We start from the raw sequence: 21,723 nt of genomic DNA, 5'->3' as shown, positions 1-21,723 counted from the left end.
TTGAATGCTCTGTAACGAGCAGAAACGCCAGATTCTTGTGGTGTGTCCTTTCACTCGGCAGGTACAGCTGTATTGCAGGAAAACTGTTTTTTTTTTTGTTTTTTTAACTGAAATATCTGCAGTGCATATGACTGCAATATGTCCTTGAATTGGCTCTGACAGAGGCAACAAACAGTACTACTAACAATTCTTCAGACAACACCCTTTCAAATAAATGCTGCGTGACATCCAGTGATAAAAGAGCGGACTGATTAATCAGTGTTTTGCAGAATTTCTTTGATTAGATGTCATTCGTAATAGTTGTTAATGTTCGCATAAAAAAAGGTATCACTGCTTCTTTTATAGTGTTCTGCTGCACCTGCAACCTGCTGATTTCAAAGGCAGATGTTTGGAGTTGTTCTATAAAGATACAAATTAAAACAGAGACAGCGTAGATCAATAAACTCCCTTGAGGTTTAAATGTTTTTTAGGCAAACACCTTTCCCTATCATCTACATTAAGTTGTAACTACATGCCTGTGCAGATTATAGCATCAGAGGTGTTCAGAGAGATTCAGATGTGTAAGATCTTCAGTCATGGGCTTAACGGCTGTCGGTGGTCATTGGCAGAACTCTGACATTTCACTCAGCCTTATCACCAGTGTAGGTCCTCACTCTACAGTTTTCACATCTTGGTCTGCTGGACGCTCCAGTTGGAGTGTTTTGTAAACTGAGCTCAGTAATCATTGTGCAGTTAAGATTTAGCGGCCTGTCTAGCATCATTAACCCTGTTTTGGAACTCCTGTGGGTGTCACACTCATGCAGACACAGGAGCTTGGGAAATTTATCATATGTCTTTTTTTTCTGTTTTCTTTTCTTTTCTTTTTTTCTTTTACCAGGTGTGTTTTCCTCCTGCCTAGCTCCCATATTTTTTTTTAAATCCAATTGTGTAGGAAAAGATGTCTCTGTTATGTGAACCTTGCCGAGGACTGAACTAGGAATATAAATAATAAAATATTTTCTCAGCTAATAGAACCGCTTGGGGTGTTTCACGTGACTCTGCTGTTTTTACCATAGTCCTGTTGATAGCGTGAGGTGGTGGATTTTGTTTGAAAATGGGTAATATTGATGATATCACACACAAATACTGATTGAGTATTTCATCAAGAGTGTATGTGGATTTTTTTTCTTTTTCTTTTTTCTTTTGTCATCTTTAACAATCACTACGGGGGGGGGGGGGGGTTGGTGTTACACTCACAATCATATCTAAGTTGGGTTTTTTTTGTTTGTTTTTTAAGTCAGTATCCCTGCTTGGTGATGAACATTTAATGGAGGCAATTGGAGGCAAAATCAACAATCTAGTTTTCAGAGACAATAATCAATATCTTCAGTCATTTCCCCTTAAAGACGACATTTGATGAGCTCCCTGGGCCCTGTTTCAGGAAGCCGGTTTAGTGCAAAGTCTGACTAAGTATACCCTGAGTTAACGAAAACTCTGGGTTTTCGGTTTCACAAAGCGAGTTCAGATGAAGCCTGAGTGAGTCACTATGACGACACACTCCGTGAAGCTAACCTGCCCCCTAGCAGGTTTACTACAACTAACCCTGACTGTCTCCGCCCCTTTGTTGGAAACCTGACAGTAGGAAGTGTCGGACATGGCGTGCCCCGTCCTTGAAGAGCCAGTAGATCGTGAAGCCCAAATTCTCCGCAGAGCTCTCCGCCGGGAGAGAGTGATCAGAGCGCGTTTGGACATTTTATCATTTCCTGATGATTTTCTGTGTGAACGTTACCGTTCTTCAGCACAATCTATAAGTTATTTGGATAACATCCTCAGGCCATATATTACGCATGTGACACATCGTGGACATCCTCTCAGTTCTGTACATATTATTTGTATTGCACTTCGGTTTTTTGCAAACGGGAGCTTTCTGTATAATATTGGTGACGCTGAGCACGTTTCCAAGGCTACCGTCTGTCGGTCAGGAATGTTACAGTTGCACTGAAACGTCTCCTGTACACGTTTGTGGTGTTCCCCGGTCACAGACCCACAAGATTCATCAAAGAGGGATTCCACAAAATTGCAGGTATCAGGATGACCAAAACTTAATTTATGATGTGGTGATACTTGGACTACTACTTAAATTTTACATTTATTTTCACGGTTCCCAGGCGTGATTGGCTGTACAGATGGCACTCACATTCCAATCATTGCTCCTTCAGTAAATGAAGGAGACTATGTGAACAGGAAGTCTTTCCACAGCATTAATGTACAGGTACATAGTTCCCTGTAGCATTTCAAACTAACAAATTATTTCATTATAGTAATGGATGCTAATTTGTGTTCTCTGCACTGTGAAGATCATATGTGATGCTGCCAACATTATCACAAATGTGGAAGCCAAGCGGCCAGGCTCTGTCCATGACTCACAAATATTCCGTGAATGTACACTGAGCACAAAATTTGGACATGGTGAGTTGAGAATACTTTAAAATATATAAAGACCAATTGCTTCAGGGACATTTGAACTGAAGTGTATCCTTCTGTCTTAGGAGAGTTCACTGGCTACTTGCTTGGTGATAGGGGGTAACCATGTTTACCCTATTTGCTTACCCCTTACCCTGACCCTGAACCGGGCCCACAGCAGCGATATAACCTGGCTAATTGCAGGACAAGAGCCAGAGTTGAAATGACTATCGGAATGCTTAAGGCCCGGTTCCAGTGCCTTCAAAGACTCAGGGTCACCCCAGAAAGGGCATGTGACATTATTGTGGCATGTGTGATTCTTCACAACATTGCCACAATTAGAGGAGAACACTGTCCTTCTGAACCAAACAGCAGTGATCCAAACCATGAACATCCTGACCCTCCCACGGACATACAAGATGGAAGCGCAGTCAGAGACACCATATGTCACAATCATTTCCTTTGACCCATCACCTCAACATGTTGAAAGAAGAATAAACAGATTTTTTGTTCAACTGGCTTTATTGGTCGCCTGTGTTTCCTGTACACAAAGTATTAAAAGATGTAAACCTCATAAAGTGTCTCTGTTGCTTCCTCCTCTGTAACAGCTGTCAATGTTTCTTCATTATTTTCCTGTAGTAAAGAAATAAACAACATTGCTGTTCTACTGTAAACTCATATAATCTGTGGAGTATTACTCACAACTGCATGTTGGTCTGGCTCAACAGGAGGCTGCACCAGATGCAGTACACCATCACCATCAACTGATAGAATATGAGGTTTATACAGGTCACTTATAACTTACAAGGGACCAAATGGCAATTAACAAACATATAGCACTCAGCTTACACTTCATTGTCATTATGCTCTCAAAGACAACCAAGACTGAGGGAAGGCAAAATCAGTAGGAAAATAACTTCACTACAAAATAATCCATTATGGTGAAGAGTTTATCAAATGAATGAGTAGCACTGCAAAGGTGACTGTGAAGAAAGGATGTATGCACATCATGTATTATTTTGAATTTACCCCCTATGTAGGCACTTGTGTCTTGCGGGGTTATTGACTCAGAGGATGTCCCCGCAGAGATGCCTTCGGCCACAGGGCGCCCACTGTTTTGGCTGAGGGCCAACTGCTCAGCCTCTGTGGACCCCCACCTGTTTTTCGGGCCTCCGCTTTTTTTCTGTTGGCTATAACGGGTCACATTTGAGCATACAGAGTAAGCAAATATGTACTTGTAATGTTCTCAGATAATTTCAATAAGTGCTTACAGAAAGAAAATTAATGTAGCCTCTAACTGCAATTGATTTACATAGGACAAACAGACCAAGCACTATGGCTCATAATACAATTACACCTTACCTGTTTGGACTATATTTTTATATTTCATTTTTACTTGCTGCCAGGAACGTTTGGGGCCTGTTGGGTTGCACCTGCGCTCACATCACATCACAAAATAAAATGTATAAAATAACAAATAAAATAACATATGATAAAATAACGTGTTAAATGGGTGGAAATCCCTAGATCAATGTTTATATTAACACTCACGCATTGACTCTGTCGGCTATGTTTTGCCATGCATGCTCCCTTTCTTTTGCAGCTGTGGCTGTGTTACTTTTTTCCGCGGAATTTGCATGTTATCGGCATATGCTGCCATCAGAATTTCGGCCTCAAGCGCTGTGAAATACATTGACCGCGCCTTCTTTCCCTCCGTCTCCATGGTGACTCGCTTAATCTGTGCTCCGCTTATCAGGGCTTTATGTATCCTCGTCCGCGCGCTTCACTTGGGGTTGACGCAACTCCGCGTTGATTGAACTAATTGTTATCAGCCTTTCTGAAACCGAATATTCCGAGTTGGACAGTTCGGGGTTACTCAACCCTGCGTATCGTTTTTCACTCTGAGTTTTCTAAACCGGCTTCCTGAAACAGGGCCCTGTACTCTTAATGACGAGTTTTGACACCTAAGTATAAGTCAATAAAGTTGTGACTTGATGGCAATTAGAATAGTTTGTGTTCTTTCTGAGGGTAGAGCTTAAAGGGCCTAGCAGGCTTTCAAGGGATTAATGTGGAAAAATTGTGTATGGAGTAGAGATGGCACGATACCACTTTTTTATGTCCGATACCGATACCGATATCATAAATTTGGATATCTGCCGATACCGATATGAATCCGATATAGTGTTTTTTAATCAACAAAACTGTTTAAAATATCTTGCTGCATTTTGCAAGTCTGCAAGTTCATACTCAAGTTTAAAACAACAACTACACTAAAGCTATTCTGTTATACCTGTATAAAAAAAAAATATTTCATAGTTCAGCAATACTGATCAATCTAAAAAACTTAGACCTACACCATCCTCCCTATTCTGGTATTTTAAAGAGTACTTAGCGTAAATATTAAGCAACCTAACTAATAGGGTTCCAACTCCCAGCAACAACAAAAATAAATAAATAAAAAATAGGGAACCACCCCTCACGCGCCACCTCATGATGCTTAATCGACGTAATCAACCTTAATTTGATGCAGTGTGAAAAAAAATGCACAGAAATCAATTATTTTTCAAGAAATATTAAATAGATTCAACATCTTTCTTCAACAAAATTGCAGACTGCACAGATGGTACCTTCCCAAAGGAAAAAGTACTATAGCTTACTAGGGTATATATATATTAGACTTAATAGTTACTATATACAGTAATTGACTTCTATTCATTTTACATCAAATTAAAACTTTGTGTGTCAGATAATTATTTATTAAAAGCTAGACATTTTAAATGAGAATAAGAAAGAAAAGTATGTCTTTGTGCCCCCTTTTCCCAGTTAATGCCCTATCGGCCCCCCTGGTTAAACTTTGCTAGATCCGCCCCTGCACAGTTACCTGCGTCAGCTATGTAGAAAAAGATCCTGGAGTAGAAAGTAATAATAAATAAATTCTAACAACAGCTTATCAAGCTTAAACGTGCTGCTGTTGTTCAGCCGCTGGTTTCCTCTTTCTGGTGCAAAGTGGGGCAAAAACAAAGACGGACTCGCGACAGAAAAGCCGATCAGCTGATCATTTAAGCAGTTTCACGATTGAAGTAGCAGCCGGAGAGCGAGAGGCAGTCGCTCGTTAAGCTTAACGCAGGAATGCTTTACAAACATTCAGAGATGGACTTACACACTTGCTTTACTTCTCTCGGGGATAACTTTGTCGGAGATGAAATGCCAGGTTGCTAGCGAAGCTCCAAATGCTATCCAGACCACCCACAGGTCCCGCATGCCACAGCCGCTCTATCACGTGATGCATACTGCTCCGAGTGCTAACATTCTGAGGTGAGTTACGGCGTGTTGCAAGTTTTGTGAGGTGCTTTCGTGATATTTAATGGATCGGATTACATTTTTTATTTTTCTCCGATATCCGATCCAGTAATTTAGGTCAGTATCGGACCGATACCGATACGTAATATCGGATCGGTCCATCTCTAGTATGGAGACAACCCAGTCTCCAATCTCCTTTGCTGCAATAAATAAAATAGTACAAAAAAATAAATATTAATGCATATTAACACAACATAGTATATGTTGTTTTAAAATGGACAAAATATAGAAACCAGGCCAGCACACCAACATTATACTACGTAATGGTATTGATGATAAGGTAGCTTTGGCTCTGGTTAATTGAAGAATTTGTCCTAGAGTGATCTGCAGAACTTAACATAGACCATACAGCATCTGCTCTCCTTTCTGCATTCACTGCATTCTTTAGCCACTCAGAGGGATTCTCATCATATGTAACTCAAAATGCTGGTACAAGACTCTGCAACATCATTCAGCAACTGTGCTTGAGTTCACAAGAAGGCAGTCTACAAAAGTGGCATATTCAAAAATCCCCTTAAAAAACCACGGATGATAGAACCTTAATGACTGTTGTACATGTGCCTAGCTTAATATAGATTAATTTTTATGGTAGTTTAATTTTAATGGAGACTGATTTGCATGTCACTGAGTAAAATAAGTGTTTGATCACCTACAGTTTTAAGATATGTTGGATATTTTTTTTAAATAAAGCATTTCTACCAAAGCTAAACTGGGGAGGTCTTAAAATTCAAGTGCTAGGCTATTTACTGTTGACCACTTTGCCTACAGCATTAACTGGCTTGTCTGTACAAGCCCTGCTCATGGCGTCTCAAGACTGATGTGGCTTAGTTCCAGTTGTAGCAGATCACACTAATGCAATTACTGAAGATGATGTAGTCATTGGCTTGTTGGTTTTCAGTTCTTGTAAATGTAACACTTCAGTCTTGCAACGGAAGTACTTGCCTTTCAAGAAGCAATTTTTCTGGCATTGTGATAAATGATCAAATTGCTGTTGATTTTGTTTAGTTTTTTCCCCTCCAGTTTGTCCCAAGATATTTTTAATGGATAGTGACATTAAATCTTGATCCATTAGTGGCCAGTCCTCTTTACTATAGTATGTCCTTGCTCTGTGGCATGCATTGTGTGTCCTTGAAACTTAATAAATCACTATAATAGGAGAAAATTACCCTAGAAACATTTTTCACAGAGTGCACAATAGTGTGTTGACTGGCTAATAAAAAGCATAATTTAGAGCCACAAGTGTGAAATGGGTATTTGTTGTGAAAGTGCTGCTGCTTAGTGTTGTCAGCATAAGGACAAAAATGGTTTCACAAAAGGAAGTTGGTCACCTGATGGGTTTCAAATTGATAACCTGAGTTTGAGTGGGCACTAATTTAATCGTTATTCATCATTTATATAGTCGCAGTCAGGTAATGGGGTTCACTCTTGTTATGTTTTACTTGTTTTAATTTTTTTTTAAACTTTTTTCAAAGCTGTTACTTTGCTATTCTTCTGCATAATGGAAGTGAATTTGACAAAGAGCTGTGTAGCTTTTGTTGAAGATTCAGTGACAGTTATTTATTTCTATATTCAATATTTACACTCAGTGTAAAATGGTCATTGTTTAATTTAATATTTTGAAGCATGTGGTTTCTATTCTTAGTCTCATAAACTAAATTTGTAATATGAAACCATTTTACTCCACTACTCTTCACCCACAAGGAAAGTTAAGTAATTTGTGTGACGTTGTCATTGTTTATGCTTTTATTGGACACGTGGAATTGCTTTGTTTGACTACATCAGACCAAAACATGCAATGTATTTCAGTTACTATCATGCATTTCATCAGTTGTGATCAATCTAGCCACTTGTTAACACTCTCTAAGTGGAGCTTATTTCCTCTCTGAAGCTTTTATTTCATAAAAAGCATCTTCTGGTTTTGAATGAGGTCTACCTCCACAAGGAAACAAGACAATCTTTGAAGTGCGAGCTAGAAAGAGTGATCTACTGCCGGCATGTTGATTTTTTTTTTTTTTTTTTTTCTCTCTCTCACAGCACAGACCAAATTACATCTGCACACATTTGTACACGTACAATCTACTTTTGGGTCATGCGTTTCAGTTTCTCTTCTAGATGTTGCTGTTGATTCGTGACCTTAGATCAAGTGCACGCACGGTGAATTATGCTGCCTTGTTTCTTTTTGCAGAAGTTTAGGTCATGTTCATTAGAGATGATTTGTGAGTGTAGATGCATTTGACAAAAACTTGACCACATTATTCATGATGCTTTTGCAACATTGTGTAGACACTACATGTGAATTATAAAAACACCACTGCAGGTGTGAAGAATGACTTGGCGCTGACTGTTGTGGTTGACGTGTGTGGTGACTTATGAGGCACTCTGCTGTTTGTGATAGTTGAGTTATTGAGGTCATGTCTATATTTGCTGCAAATGCGAAAGATTGATTTGAAAGTCTCAAACTGAAGTCTGGTATTTATCTATTTATTTTGTCCTGATTTTGCTGCATTCATAGACATCTAGCTGTGTAAGACATGACAGTCTTTCAGACATTAGTGGAAGTGTTACGTGAGCATTTGCCTTCGGTGGTGTCCTTTCTCTTTAATATTTCCGTATGAATCCCCTCACACGCTTTCTGCTCGAAGGCCTTCCGTTACCTGCGGATTGGTTCAGCTGACTAAAAAAGACAGTGACTTATCTCTATCAGTAAGCATTAAAAAAATGTAAATGATTCAGAAAATGAGCTTAGAGGAATCTAAGGTGTGTTAATGATGCTCACATATGACAATGGGTTGGTATAGTATCAAAACAAATGATTCACATGAATAAACTAATTCTCAACCCTCAGTTGCAAGCTTGTCCAGGCCTGATAAACTGCATTGTTGCTTATTTGTTGCTTCTTATTAAATGATGTATTGGACGGTAGCCTGCAGGAAATCAAGTGGAGCTGATTATACTTTTTGGAAAGTCCTTTCAACTTTGACACTTATCCTGTGACTCATGATATGAGTAGTCTGAAAGAAGGGCGGAGTTTATTTCCGAGTGACTAGTGAGCTGCTAGTTAAGGAAACTCTTTACATGGTAAGAATGCTGCCTGCCTGTAGAAATGGCAGCTTTGATTTTTGAACCCCTCTCAGTGCTTTCAACACACAAGCTTTAAATGGCTGGGTTTTCACAGGATTACTTTTTTTTTATTATCACTGTTTTTAATTTGGTTTACTGGTTAACAAACCTTCTTGGTCTTGCTTTAATAAAAGTTTAGGTGCTGCTAAATGTCTGGCTTTGGCACATCCCATCCTCATTTTCCTAATATCCACCATGGTGGTCTGTAGCTGTTGAAGGTGTTTCTTCTTTGCTCTAGAGATTTACTATGTGCTGGAGGGCCATTTTAACTCAATGAGGCTGCAGAGAACAATGGCTACTGTCAACAGCAGCAGGATGAGAGACTCGCCAGTGAACAGCTGATTTTATTGAGTTTTGTTGTCACAATGTAAGAAAAGATGAGCTTTATTGTCTTTGTAAGCACAACCATACAACAAAATTGGAGCCATCTGAACTTGGTGTATATAGACAAACATAAACAGTCATGCCAATTAAATAAAAGAATAATAAAAGTATTTTCTATAAATAACTAGGTAATAATTCTAATGATTGCAGCTTTAGCAAATTGCTGTGCAAATAAAATACTGGTAAAGGAGAAGTTTGGGGCACACACGCGTTACCCCCTGCCACAGAAACAACCCTGTGGTAAACACTGCCCGTGCTATGGGGTTAGTCAGCAGTTGCCATTCCAACAACCCCACTGCAGGGTTAGATTTGCAAGCATAATTATCCTTTATACCTCTGATTTTACCATCTTGCTTTCGTCTGCAGTAAAATCATCGATATACTAGTGTGTAAGCTCCATTCCCCTTTAAACATGCCCATTTGTTTTACTTTGTGTTTCCAAAATGCAACTTGCTCTTCTGTTTTTGCTGCTTACTGAGGTTTGCATCATGTGGTGAATTCTCTGAGCTTATGATCAAAAAGTCTTTTTGATGGATAAGAAGGAAACATCCTGAAGAGCATTCGTGACCGTGCTGTTCAGTCATAAACTCATTAAACTCATGGGATTTATAAACTCATTATAAATCCCATGATAAATCGTCTTATGCATTCTACTTAAGCTTTGGACAGCATAAAAAGAATTATTTACTTTAAATATCTGAAGAAGCATCAGAATTATTAATATTATTTGCTGACAAGTACTGTAAACAGCATGGCATGACAGTTACCACTTTCACTGGGCTGTAGCTTCGTATCAGTCACAGGGTCAGCTGCAGAAGCCATAGCTACACCCTGGATTTTTAGGTCAGGGTGCTTTCAAACTGAAATTTTCCTGAATTTGGTAATATGATGACATTTGTGCTAGCACAGATCTGCTGAGCAGTAGTTTCACAGTGACCACAAATGTTTTACTTCCTTATTGTTATACTTGATGTTTATATAGTTACTGTAGTAATATTTTATTTGAAAATGAAGGGTAAATTCATTTTGGCCTCCTGTTTGACTGTAGCATGTTAGCATTGCTAAAGCTTTAATGTTGTCACATTGACATAGCAGTCAACTTCATCCCAGATTAGCTACTTGGGAGATGTGGGTACCTGATCTGTAAAATGTAATTAGCAATTGGTATAAAAACAGCATATTGGAGAGGATGATTTCTTATTAGAAGTAAAGATGGACATAAGTCAACTGCAGAAAACGCATTGAGAAATATAATTTTGAAATTTTTCCACAATGTAAAATTGAAAGAAAGATTATGAGACTTTGAATGTCCCATAATCGACAGTATATCATATTATCAAGTAATTTAGAAATTTGGCCAAAAATTAAAAGTGAAAAGTGAGCTTCAGATGTTCAGACAGCACTTGTTTAAAAGCGGTCATAATTCTGTCATGGAAATCACTGCACGGGCTCAACACTTTCAGGGATGATCTGATATCCTCGTGTTGGTGTTGTTCCCAGACCATCATGAAAATGTTGTTCCAGGTTCAACATTGCAAGTGACCAATCACATTGTTGTGACGTTATTCTTTTGCGCGCCAAGCCATTCGTGCATTTATGAAATTCCAATGTTGCAAGGACAATATCAATTCTGCTTACTGTTTATTAAAGGGTTACGGTTAGGGTTAGGGTCAGGGTCCGTTGATTGGCGGACAGAGGCGGTTTCACGCAGCTTTAGAACAGTTTTTTGTTTTATGCCGCTTTTTCTCGAAGTTGCAAAAGTATGACGTCACAACATTCTGATTGGTCACTTGCAATGTTGATCCTGGAACAACATTTAGTATGATGATCTGGGAACAACACCAACACGAGGATATCAGATCAACAAAACTTTCAGAAGTCCGTGCCTGGAAACACAGTTTATGCAAACGCCAGTTAAAGGTCTGTGATAGAAGGAAGAAGCCATATGTGAGCATGATCCAGAAATACAGCTAAAGTTCATTTAAAACAGGAAAATGTTCTGTAGTCAGCCACATCCTCCAGGCTAAAGAGGAGAAGCACCATCCGGCTTGTTATCAGCACTCCGTTCAAAAGCCTGCATGTCTTATATACAAGTTTTAGAGCACAATATGCTCCCATCAAGATATCATCTTTTTCAGGGAAGATCTTGGATATTTCAGCAAGAAAATGTTGCTGCCTTCTTTGGAGAAGACTCTGGTTGCTCTCCTTCTAGAAAGCTGTGCTGTTTTCAACAGTTGAAAATATTTGGCACATCATATTGAGCAGCTAGAATCCGATATCTGACAAGAACGGGAAGCATTTTTTCCTCGAGGTCCAGAAGCTGGTCTCCTTGGTTTCCAGATGTTTACAGACTGCTGTTGAAAGAAGAGAGAATGCTACACAGCAATAAGCATGGCCCTGGCCCTTCTTTCAGATGGGTTGCCAACTAATTAAAATTTTTGAATGGTTTGAATGTCTTGTTTTAAACTTTTTATAGGTTTTCTATGTTCTGTTGTGAATTTAAAAAGTGTTTATGTGATTCATTCTGTTAATGCATTCTGTTATTTGTTTATTTATTTATTTAGATTTTACAGTTAATCTTTCTGAGAATTTGATCTGTCTCCGTGGAATACAGCCAGTATCCATTTAATACTGTCTTACATTTGCCACTTTTAGCAGCCAGAATAATGTGTTCATTGCCAAATTCTCTCTGTCATCAGCAAGCCACAGCACCACCAGGAAACAGTTGGACAGGTGGAAGTTTTTAACACTTCAACCTTGGGTGAAGATTTTGGCTGTCAACATACAGGAACAGGACCCACATGATATTCAGCTGTTGACCTCCAATCTAGTTGTGTTGTATAGTATCTGACATGGTGTGTGATGTGAATTTTTTTTTTTTTTTATTGGCCACCTTGCCAAGAAGCTCTTGGATTCTTGGTAAAATTTTTGTTTTTTGTTTGGGTTTTTTTTTGTGTTTTGTTTTTTTTGTACCGACAGTTTTTATCTCTTCACTTTTAAATATTCACATCCACATAAGAAAAACACTTATGCTTTACGTTCTTTAACCCCCATATTCCTGCTAGATTTTAGGAATGTTTTCATAAACTAGCAGTGTTTGGGCACTTTGTCACATCTTTGATTTAGTCAGTTCTTTAGACAGTGATGTCAGATGTTATAGTTTAGGGGGGGAAAGGATATATTTATTTTCATTGAACTCTGAAGAAGTTAAGCATACTTAATCTATTGAGTCACGCATAAACTGCATAAAACAAGGTACATTTTACATAGGAAATGTTTCAGATGTACAAGAAAGGGGTGTTTAAAATGAATAGTGAGGACAACATTGTAGGAGGCAGAGAGACAGTTTGCTAGAGAGCAAGGGTGACAAAAGCATGAGACTGGATTTCTGTTCCTTGTCATCTCTTTCTGCATAACCTCATCTAAAAGCCATCAAACTACTAGCAGTGAAAAACTTGTAGTGTCATTGCCAATACAAACCATTGTCAGAAATAATGGCTTAATATCTAACACAAGCCACGTCTGCAAATTGCTTTTTAAATCTGTTAAATAGTTCAATAACTGAGTCAGTGATGGGGAAGCAAAGTAAAATGGAAGTTCAGTAAGTCTTCCCGTGGTGGTGGTGGTGGTGGTTGTTGTTGTTATTATTCACAGCAGGAAAAGGTGGCCATCAAATGCCTGTCAGGCCACATAGACTCGCGTGGAACAGATGTAATATTTAATAGCAGTGGGTGTACTGATATTAGTCAAATCCCTTAATGAAACCAGTCACACTTGGGATTCCTGCAAACATTTAACAACGGAGAATAATAACTGCTGACCCCAGGCAGACACGCACAATCATTGTTACAGCAATGCTGTTTGCAGCTTTTCACATCTTCTTGGTAGCTGTTAGCCTCACGTTTTGCCAAGGTTAATGTAAAAGTACAGATGGCAAGTTGAGTCACCGTAACACCTGGACACATTGCACTGACACACGCGATCAAAACAAGCGCTGTTACAATAATACACACAGAAGCCCTCTCTTCTTAGAGCGAAGCTGCTGCTGCCTCAGGGACTCTGTTAGTAAACAAACATTTGAACTTCTACGATTATTGTCTCTGACACAGACTATGGGCAGGCCAACGGCATTTATATGGACCTGAACAAACAGCATGACGTTAACCCTTTATGCCTGGGGAAACCTGGCAATAATCTTATGGCTGACCGGGCAAACACTAAGGATTTGTGTAGGTAGTCTGATGTAATGTGAGTGTGTTTGTATTTATACAGAAAGAAAAAGAAAAACATGGATAATTGGTAACAGCCGTTCTTCCGTCTTCCTATAGAAATGTTTGTTTCAACACAGTAAGATGAATCCATACACTACTATATAGTCATTATGTGGGTACTTGCTTGTAGCAAAGGTTGTCCTTTTTTTTTTTTTTTTTTTTTTTTTTTTTCCTTCAGTGGAAGGCACCATGTATTTTATGTCCTTGCTGCACTGCTTCTCATTTGCTGGTGCTTGAGTCAGTGTGAAAGCAATTTTCTGCTTTAATAAGAGAAAAACAAACCAGTAGCTAGATGATTTAGTTGCATGATTTTTGTGTTTGCAGCATGTCTATTCAGTTTTTCTGCATTTTGATTAAGGTTGGTTAAGCAATTAGTTTCAGTGCCCTATGGAGTACAAAGGCTAGAGTCATAAAGTGAGTGATGCTTCCACTCTGAAGCCACTGTAAGGAGCAGTATGCTGTTATAAAATAGCAGCTGCCCAAGTGTCCTAAGGTGGTGTGTGTGTGCAGAAAGTGACCCTGCCAAGTCATCCATGATTGTGTCAGATCTGTACATGTGTATGTGATCACAGGGATGGAAGCCTGTGCACTTCATGCTTATATGCGGGAAGAGTGTATCGTTGCATCTGATTCTAGGGTTACAGTGATGGCTGAGGGAGGATGTAATGCTGCAAACTGTCACTGTCTCCCAGCTGATAACCTCTGAAACCTCCCTCAGCTGGCATTTAAAGTCTGTTTGAATCATACATATTATGTCAGACAGGCAGATTGTCTGTGTTGCACAGATCTTCGGGGCTTTACTGCTATGTCAAAGACACAAAATGGAACCCAGCTGGACTTTAATAGTGCTAATTGTCCAGATCTGCTAACTTTTTCCCCCTCATATTTCCATCTTGACATGAAATGTTATTTTTCCTGACATCACGCAAATCCCATTTTAGTTTCATCACTGTGCTACAATCATACTCATTAGGCTTTTCTGTTTTTTTTTTTCTTTTTTTTTTCTTTAAAGCAAGGTATCAAAAATCTTGGCTTTTGGGAGCATCTGAGCTCCCACAAGATGCAATATGCTTCAAATCAACTTTTAGTTGTGTGATGTAGGGAAAACATTCTTTCATGTCATGCTAAAAGGTCACATTTTAAAAGTGTGCATTTGACACTGGTTCTTTTCAATTGGTATAAATATATTTAATATTTTTATTATTTTAAAAATAAATCTTGTTTGAGATCACATTAATTATTATAGTTATGCATTTTCTAATAAGGTTTTATTTTTATTTTGTCTTCAGTGTAGTGTCCAGAGTGGGTTTGCTTATTTCCCAGTAGTTTTTATCCCTGTGGTGTTATCCCTGGCTGTTGTTGTCACCCAGCCAGGCAGGCATGGACACCCAAGTTTGTGAATGTGATAACTCAAGAATGAGGCAACATAGGAGTCAATAGATGCTGCAGGTGTATCTACTAAAAATCTCAGATGAGATTGAATCTTAGTGACAACCTCAAGGTCAAGAACAAAGATCTCAAGTTTCTGCAATAACTCAAGAAGGAAGCCATCTAGGAATTGATACCAAAGGTCTCTGACAAGTTACAATCCCGGTGCCCTTGATCTCAAGGTCAGAGGTCAAATTTACACATATACACATCTTTAAAAAGATTTTTTTAATTTATTTTTTTATTTTGTGTCCTCCCATCCCAAAGTAGTAGTAAGGGAAACACTCTGCACTCTCTTCCTTTGTTTGGAAATGCATAAAACTAAACAGGAAATACTGACATTACAGTTTCCTGCATGGAATGCGACAATTCGAATACGGGTGTAACGGTGCATTTTTGTCAATATAATATAAGACTCTTGCCTCAGTATGCCCTCTGACCCCAAAAGTTGCTGACTGAATAATGTGGAGTGGAAATTCTGTATCTTATATGATGTCTCACTGCCCATTTGGTCTTTTTTTTTAGTCTATTTTACACTTTGTCTCTCCACTTTTTTTTTTTTTTTTTTTTTTGTTTTTGTTTTTTTTGTTTGTTTCCAGGCAAAGACTAAAATAATCACAGAAAAGTGTTTAAACAGACATTATTAACACATTTACATTTACATGTATATGCATATTAGCCGCCTAGCTTAATCAATTCTGATGATTAAGGATCCTGGAATGTCCTTAATACGTTTTTTGCTCACTGCCGGCTTTAAATATATTATCTCCCCCTGCTGGTAATGCAGTTTCTGTATACAAAATGCAAAGTGTTAAGCGGACACGGTGGGCCGGCATGTCTTTTATACGCCTTGTCATGATATTGGGTTGGTACGGGGCAGTCGACTGACCACCATGCGCAGTTCACACTAAATCGTTTTCACTGTAGTACCAAAAACATATCGCACCACAATGACAAAACTGTTCTAACTTCTAAATTAAAGGTTGTTAATTTGTTGGAACACAGTGCTCATCAGTGTACAAGAAAGAGACAGGAAACCATGCTTGTGACTGTGCATGTACTTTGTCACATTACATGTACAGTAGGATCTGTGTGTGTCTGAGTGTATTGGTCATCCTTGTCAGTTTTACCACACTGAGTGGGCAAAGTAGCATAGTCTGTGTGAATGAGGAGTGTTGGTGAGTGGGCGGTCATACTGTACGTGTAACTTGCCAGTTTGTCTCAATGCTTCAGGACGATACTGTGATGCACAGTGGACAGAACAGGTGATTTTTGGAATGAAAATAAAACATATTACCAGAATATGATACATTAAAATGGAAGCCTTAAAGTAAAATATATCAGTATCTGGCATCTGTTTTATTTTCAGCAACAAATCATCAGTTTTTTATTGGAAAAAATATGCGGAGAAATTTTAATCATTTAACCAAAATGGTGTGACATACAGGGAAAGATGTGACTGCCGTGACCTTTGCAGCCACAGTGACAAACAGTGTTGTGTTACCAGCTCTTCATTCCAGCTTGTGTGTAATGTCGGACCTTTGTTCTGGGAAGTGAGTAACGCTTTTTCATGAGTGTGTGAGAAGTAATGTTAATAGCTCATAGCTGCAGCCACTGTCAAGTGCTTACCAACGGAGGTGATTGAGTTCTAAAATAAACAAGTATGTGCCTAGATGGATGCAATTTTAAGAATAAGAGTTGTGATTTGGTGTTATGATGATGATGGTGTCTTTCTGCCTCCACCTCCTCTGAGACAAGGTGGTGTGGACATGAGGAGGGCTAGAACATCTGTGACCCATGTTTCCATCCATGGAGTCGGTGTGGAGACAGTGAATGACTACATGTACTTTGGTGCTCATGTTGATTAAAAAAATTGGACATACTAAAAACACAGAAACCCTCTGCGAATAGGCCCAACATAATTTCTATTTCTGAAGCTGCTAAAGTCCTTTAAAATATGCCAGACAATGTCTGTGCCATCCTCTATGCTTCAGTGTCCTGGAACATTAGTTTTGTGGTCGCCAATAGACTCAACAAACTGATCTGTGGTTGATTTATGTTGTTGAGTGTTGATTGGTTGATAAGTAGGACAGACAGTGGCTGCAGTGGACATTTTTCAGTTTTTACCACTCTTACATAGGGGTGGGTTTTGATTATCGATTTATGGATAACGTAAAATCGATTCATTAAAATCCTGAATTGATTTTTAAATATAATTTTGCCCGAAACACCGGAGTCTCAGGTTAAACCTCACAAAATTTCAACAACCACCAAACAGCTAAAACAGTAAATGAGAACAGGAACACGGATTCTGCACAAAGACGTAAACACAAAGCGCAGACCCGCCGACGGATCAGAATCAGTGAGATGTGGCTTTCTCACCCGACGGCACGGACACGGTCGGGGCTGAAAGCCGACAGCTCACTGATTCTGATCAGTTGGCAGGTTTGTGTTTACGCCCTTTTTGCGCCAGATTCAGAAGCTGCAGGTTTTTATCTCTCTCCAAACAACATTGACTGAACCAGCAGCAAAAAAAGATCCAAACTCTTAGTTTAGTTCTTTTGCTTCCACCACGCAAGGAAAGTCGCCTTCATGTTTTTCTGCGTTTTATCTCGCAAGTGGCAGCTTTCTTTTTATCGATATAAAAATATGGAAATGTACTGATACGTGATCAGAATTATAATATTTCTGACATTTTCACGAACCTTATACGGACCAGTTAACTTCTTTTTAATCACTTCAGATGAGAGTTTATAGACTGAAGAATGAATATTTACCTAAATGTCATCTCTAAATGTTGAGACATGTCAAAAACTTTATTTTAAGAGTATTATATTCTGTGTTTGAATGCACAAGATATTTTCATATACTCAATGTATTTTTTTTTTTTAATGTTCGTCTTTTTCTTTTTACTGATTCTTGACAGTTTCCCAATCAGACTTTAAACATATTTGTTACACTCACAGTTTTAATGTATTAAACTCAAAAGCCAACAGAAAACCATATTATAAACTTATTTTATTTCAAACTTTAAAACTTAACACATGCATGCTGTCAGTGTTCTGTACTTGACAATAGCGAGCAGAAGCTAGGCTGTATCACAGTTAAGGGGGAGGCGTGTGGAGGCTCTGCTTCCTGTGCAATGCTCAACCATAACCAGCACAACCTAACACCATGGCAGGACTTGACATGAAATGTGTGAAAAATGCATTTAGAGTCGTTTGAAATGTTAAAATTAATGCAAGATAATATCACAGAACTGTCACCTTCCTCTTACACTTTTTCACTTCTGCTGTGACCTTGCACTAGTTGGAGTGATGCAGGGAAGAAAAAGAAAGGCATCTTTTTCTACTAAAGTAGCAGTAACATACTGAATTGAGTTCCACTCATTTATTGGACAACGCCAGGATGGTTTGCTACCAGTTCAAAATTAGCAGAAATTGGGAGATTTAACACAGAAATGACCCTAAGCATAGAAGTAAATCTACTCTAGTGTATCTCTCAGCCATACACTCTGAATAAAAAATGAATGCAGCCTCCAGATATGAACAGTTAAACTAGCTCAAAGTTCTTTTAATGACACATCTGGTTGTGGAAAGGAGTAGAAGTCTATGAGAAAATGACCCTTCTTTTCTTTTTCTAAAACCTCCATATAACAATTTCCTTATTAGTCTCAATGACTAATTTTGGGTCTTGTTTGTGACATGGTCACAATACTGGACAGTTAAGTTGAGACTTCATAACCAGACTTCACAAATCGATACGCAGGGCTTGCAAAATTTCAAAATCCCTGGTAGCCCTTCGGGCGGGCACTCTTCAGTTTTTGTTAGCCCAAAATAAATTTAAGTAGCCTGAATTAAAAAAAGAGAACATTTTTTTTGATTGATGTTTTGTTTCCTTTACAATATTATACATTTAAGTATATTATACATCAAAGTACAATATTGTAAAGGAAACAAAGCATCAATCAAAAAATTGTTAAAATCAAATTACAACAGTTGTATAAAAATTGCAACCATCAACTCAAATACTTGGTTCAAATTGAACAGAAATTTCTTTTTTTTTTTTCTTTTTTCTTTTTTTTCCTGCCTGTCCCATTTGGTTCTTTAGCCATCAGAATTGTTGTCTGAAGACCAACAAGGATACCCAATGGATTTACTTTGCCAAATGGATCATCGTGGCATTGCCGTATTGGTCCATTTGGTCGTTCTTTGTTTTTATTATTTATTATATTTTATTTTCAGATGTTATAGACGGGACAGACATGAGTGAGGGATAGGAAAGGGAGAAAGAAAGAGGAAGGAAAGGAAAAACAGAAGGGGAGAGGGACAGTGAGAAAGGGAGGGAGAAAAAAAAAAAAATCTCCTGGATCACCTGTTGAGAGAATAGAAAACAAGCAAAAAAAACAATAAAAAACAAAACAAAGCAACATACTAAACACAACACCATCGCATTAATCTAGCTAAGTGTAAACAGCAGTAAATACTAAATATTCAATGTTGTTGTGCAGCACGCAGGACAGATGTGCTTCGAAGTAGCAGCCAAGAAAGGTGTAATTTGGGTCTACGAGCAGTGAACACCCGTGTGCATACCTGTGTGGATCAGCGCGCTTGTATTCCAAAGGTTTCTCCATGTAACGATCTGCTAGGGAGTGTGGGGGGGCCACAGCCCCGTCCTCCAGGGTGTGAAGCAGGTATGGAGGAGATCAAAACTCCAGACATCCAGAGGCCCCCAGAACACAAGAGACCAAGGAAGACCAACAGAGGGGCAGCCGCGCTACTGTTCCAGTAAGAGCTGAGGAGAGTCCCAGATGAGGGCTCACTCAGCAGCCGCGGAGCAGAAGCCAGGGGGAGTTGCAGTGACACGCCCATGAGCTCCGCCGGCCGCCAGCTGTGCCTGAGTGACCGAGCCCCAGGCTGAGAGGCCGGGGGCACCCCACCTCCGAAGGGGCCCGAGCGAGCCCCAGGCTCCAGGCCCCGATAAGCGGCCGCCAAGGAGTGAGCCGGTGTGTACCTGGACGCCCACCCCCAGACACAAAGAACCACCAACGCACCGACACCTGAGGGAGTCCGCCACCGGCAGGGGAAGTGGTGGTGGGTGGAGATAGGCCTCCAAACCTTGGAGGGCCTGAGGTGTCCCCAGAGAGGTGGCGTCTGATACCCAACCTAACATATAGACACAGACATACAGGCACACACAGACACAAACATCCATTCCCCCCCTCATGCTCTCATATGCACTCACTCCACACTCAACCAACGTGGAGACAGACATAAAGAGACGCTGTACACACGATCACACTCCCCAAGCGTACTCTACAAACCGGGTCTAGGTACCCTTGCCCCTGGAGGGGGGAACTGCACCCAGACCCAGGTGGTGAACAGAAATTTCTATGAATTTGTAAGAACTGTGTAGAACATGAATCAGTCTGTGTCAGATCCTGAATCTGAAATTTCCACTGAAGTCACGGGTCAGAGGTAAGTGGAACCAGGATCTAGGCCATTTGCTTTTTGAAGTTTGGCAAAATTTAGCCGTCTTTGCAATGTTAGTTCAGTCATTGCAACATAGTACGCTGTTCTAAACAGCTTTTTCAGGAGTTCTTGTTGTGCTTTGTTTATTCTTAGTATGTTTTTTGCAATTGGTGTTTGTTCTGGGAAAGATACTGCAGACTGAGCAACAATGCATTTCTTGCATTTCTCATGGGTTCTGATGGGGTCTTTATTAAAATTACTGGTCCCAGTAACAAAGGCGCTTGTCGACTCGGATATCGAGGGAAACTCACAACACACCCGGCAGAACATTGTTATTTAGCTCTTCATATTCCAGCCACAGAAATTCTTTTGTCCATCAAACCAAAAAAGCTGCACTTTCTTTTTGCCTCATAGTCTGATTTGTCATAACTTTTCTGTTTTGTGATAGGCTTTTTTTTGGCTGTCCCTTCTTCACCCTGACCTTTATTATTTCGCCTCTGCAGAACTAAAATACCAGCATAAATCCATCTGTCTTTACACATGCTATACACAGTTTGCGCGATCACAAAGTGAAAGTGAAAGCAAAAAACAAGCGCAAATTCAGCCGCGATTTCAATATGTCACATATTGACAGTGACTCATAGTTGCCAATGGCATAATTACCCAGCTACATTGGCGAAAGAATGCAAAAGCATGGACATATATTTTCCTTCCTATGATAGCCCGACGGGCAGGGCTGAGTTAGATTTTGGTAACCCCGGGAGGTCGGGCTAGCGATTTTGTGAGCCCTGATACGTGAAGTCATGGTATACAGTCTATGCTACAAACAAAAACGATTCTCCCTTTGGAGAGGCCCAGTCAGGACCTCAGGCTAGGGTTTCATTTCAGGTTGTGTTGGATTCGTAGTGGCATTGAACACAAGTGCTTCACTTTTACTATATTCAGTTGAACTGGCTGTCTCGAGAGCAGCATGTGATCTGTGAAATAAGCCATGATAATAAATATTTGTTTTAGTTTTTCTTTGTTTTGTTTTTTTTAAACCATGTTATGAAGGAATTGTGTGTTCTGGTAATGTTTTGTGGAAACCTTGGGCAACTGTGCTTAGTAGTCACTAGGGCTGTGCGATATGACCAAAATCTCATATCCCGATATGACATCTATCGTCCGATAATGATATAAATCACAAGCTCGACTTGCGTGAAGTGTTTCCAGCTGGGCGTCGTGTAGCTGGAGTCGAGTGTTTTAAC

At 39.4% G+C, this 21,723-nt stretch overlaps 1 protein-coding gene across 3 annotated transcripts in view; it reads left to right on the top strand.

Moving 5' to 3' along the window:
• Positions 1 to 21,723, top strand: part of kcnab2a (potassium voltage-gated channel subfamily A regulatory beta subunit 2a) — a 108,380-nt gene that overhangs the window by 10,312 nt on the left and 76,345 nt on the right. The gene's annotated exons all lie outside the window — the stretch shown is intronic.

Source organism: Mchenga conophoros, linkage group LG5 (genome assembly GCF_057382185.1).
Source record: "Mchenga conophoros isolate Kocher_MC1m ecotype Shallow Benthic linkage group LG5, M_conophoros_male_GT1.1, whole genome shotgun sequence".
Classification (NCBI taxonomy): Eukaryota; Metazoa; Chordata; class Actinopteri; order Cichliformes; family Cichlidae; genus Mchenga; species Mchenga conophoros.
The sequence above is the reverse complement of the archived record's forward strand: the minus strand, read 5'-3'. Positions and strand labels throughout refer to the sequence as shown.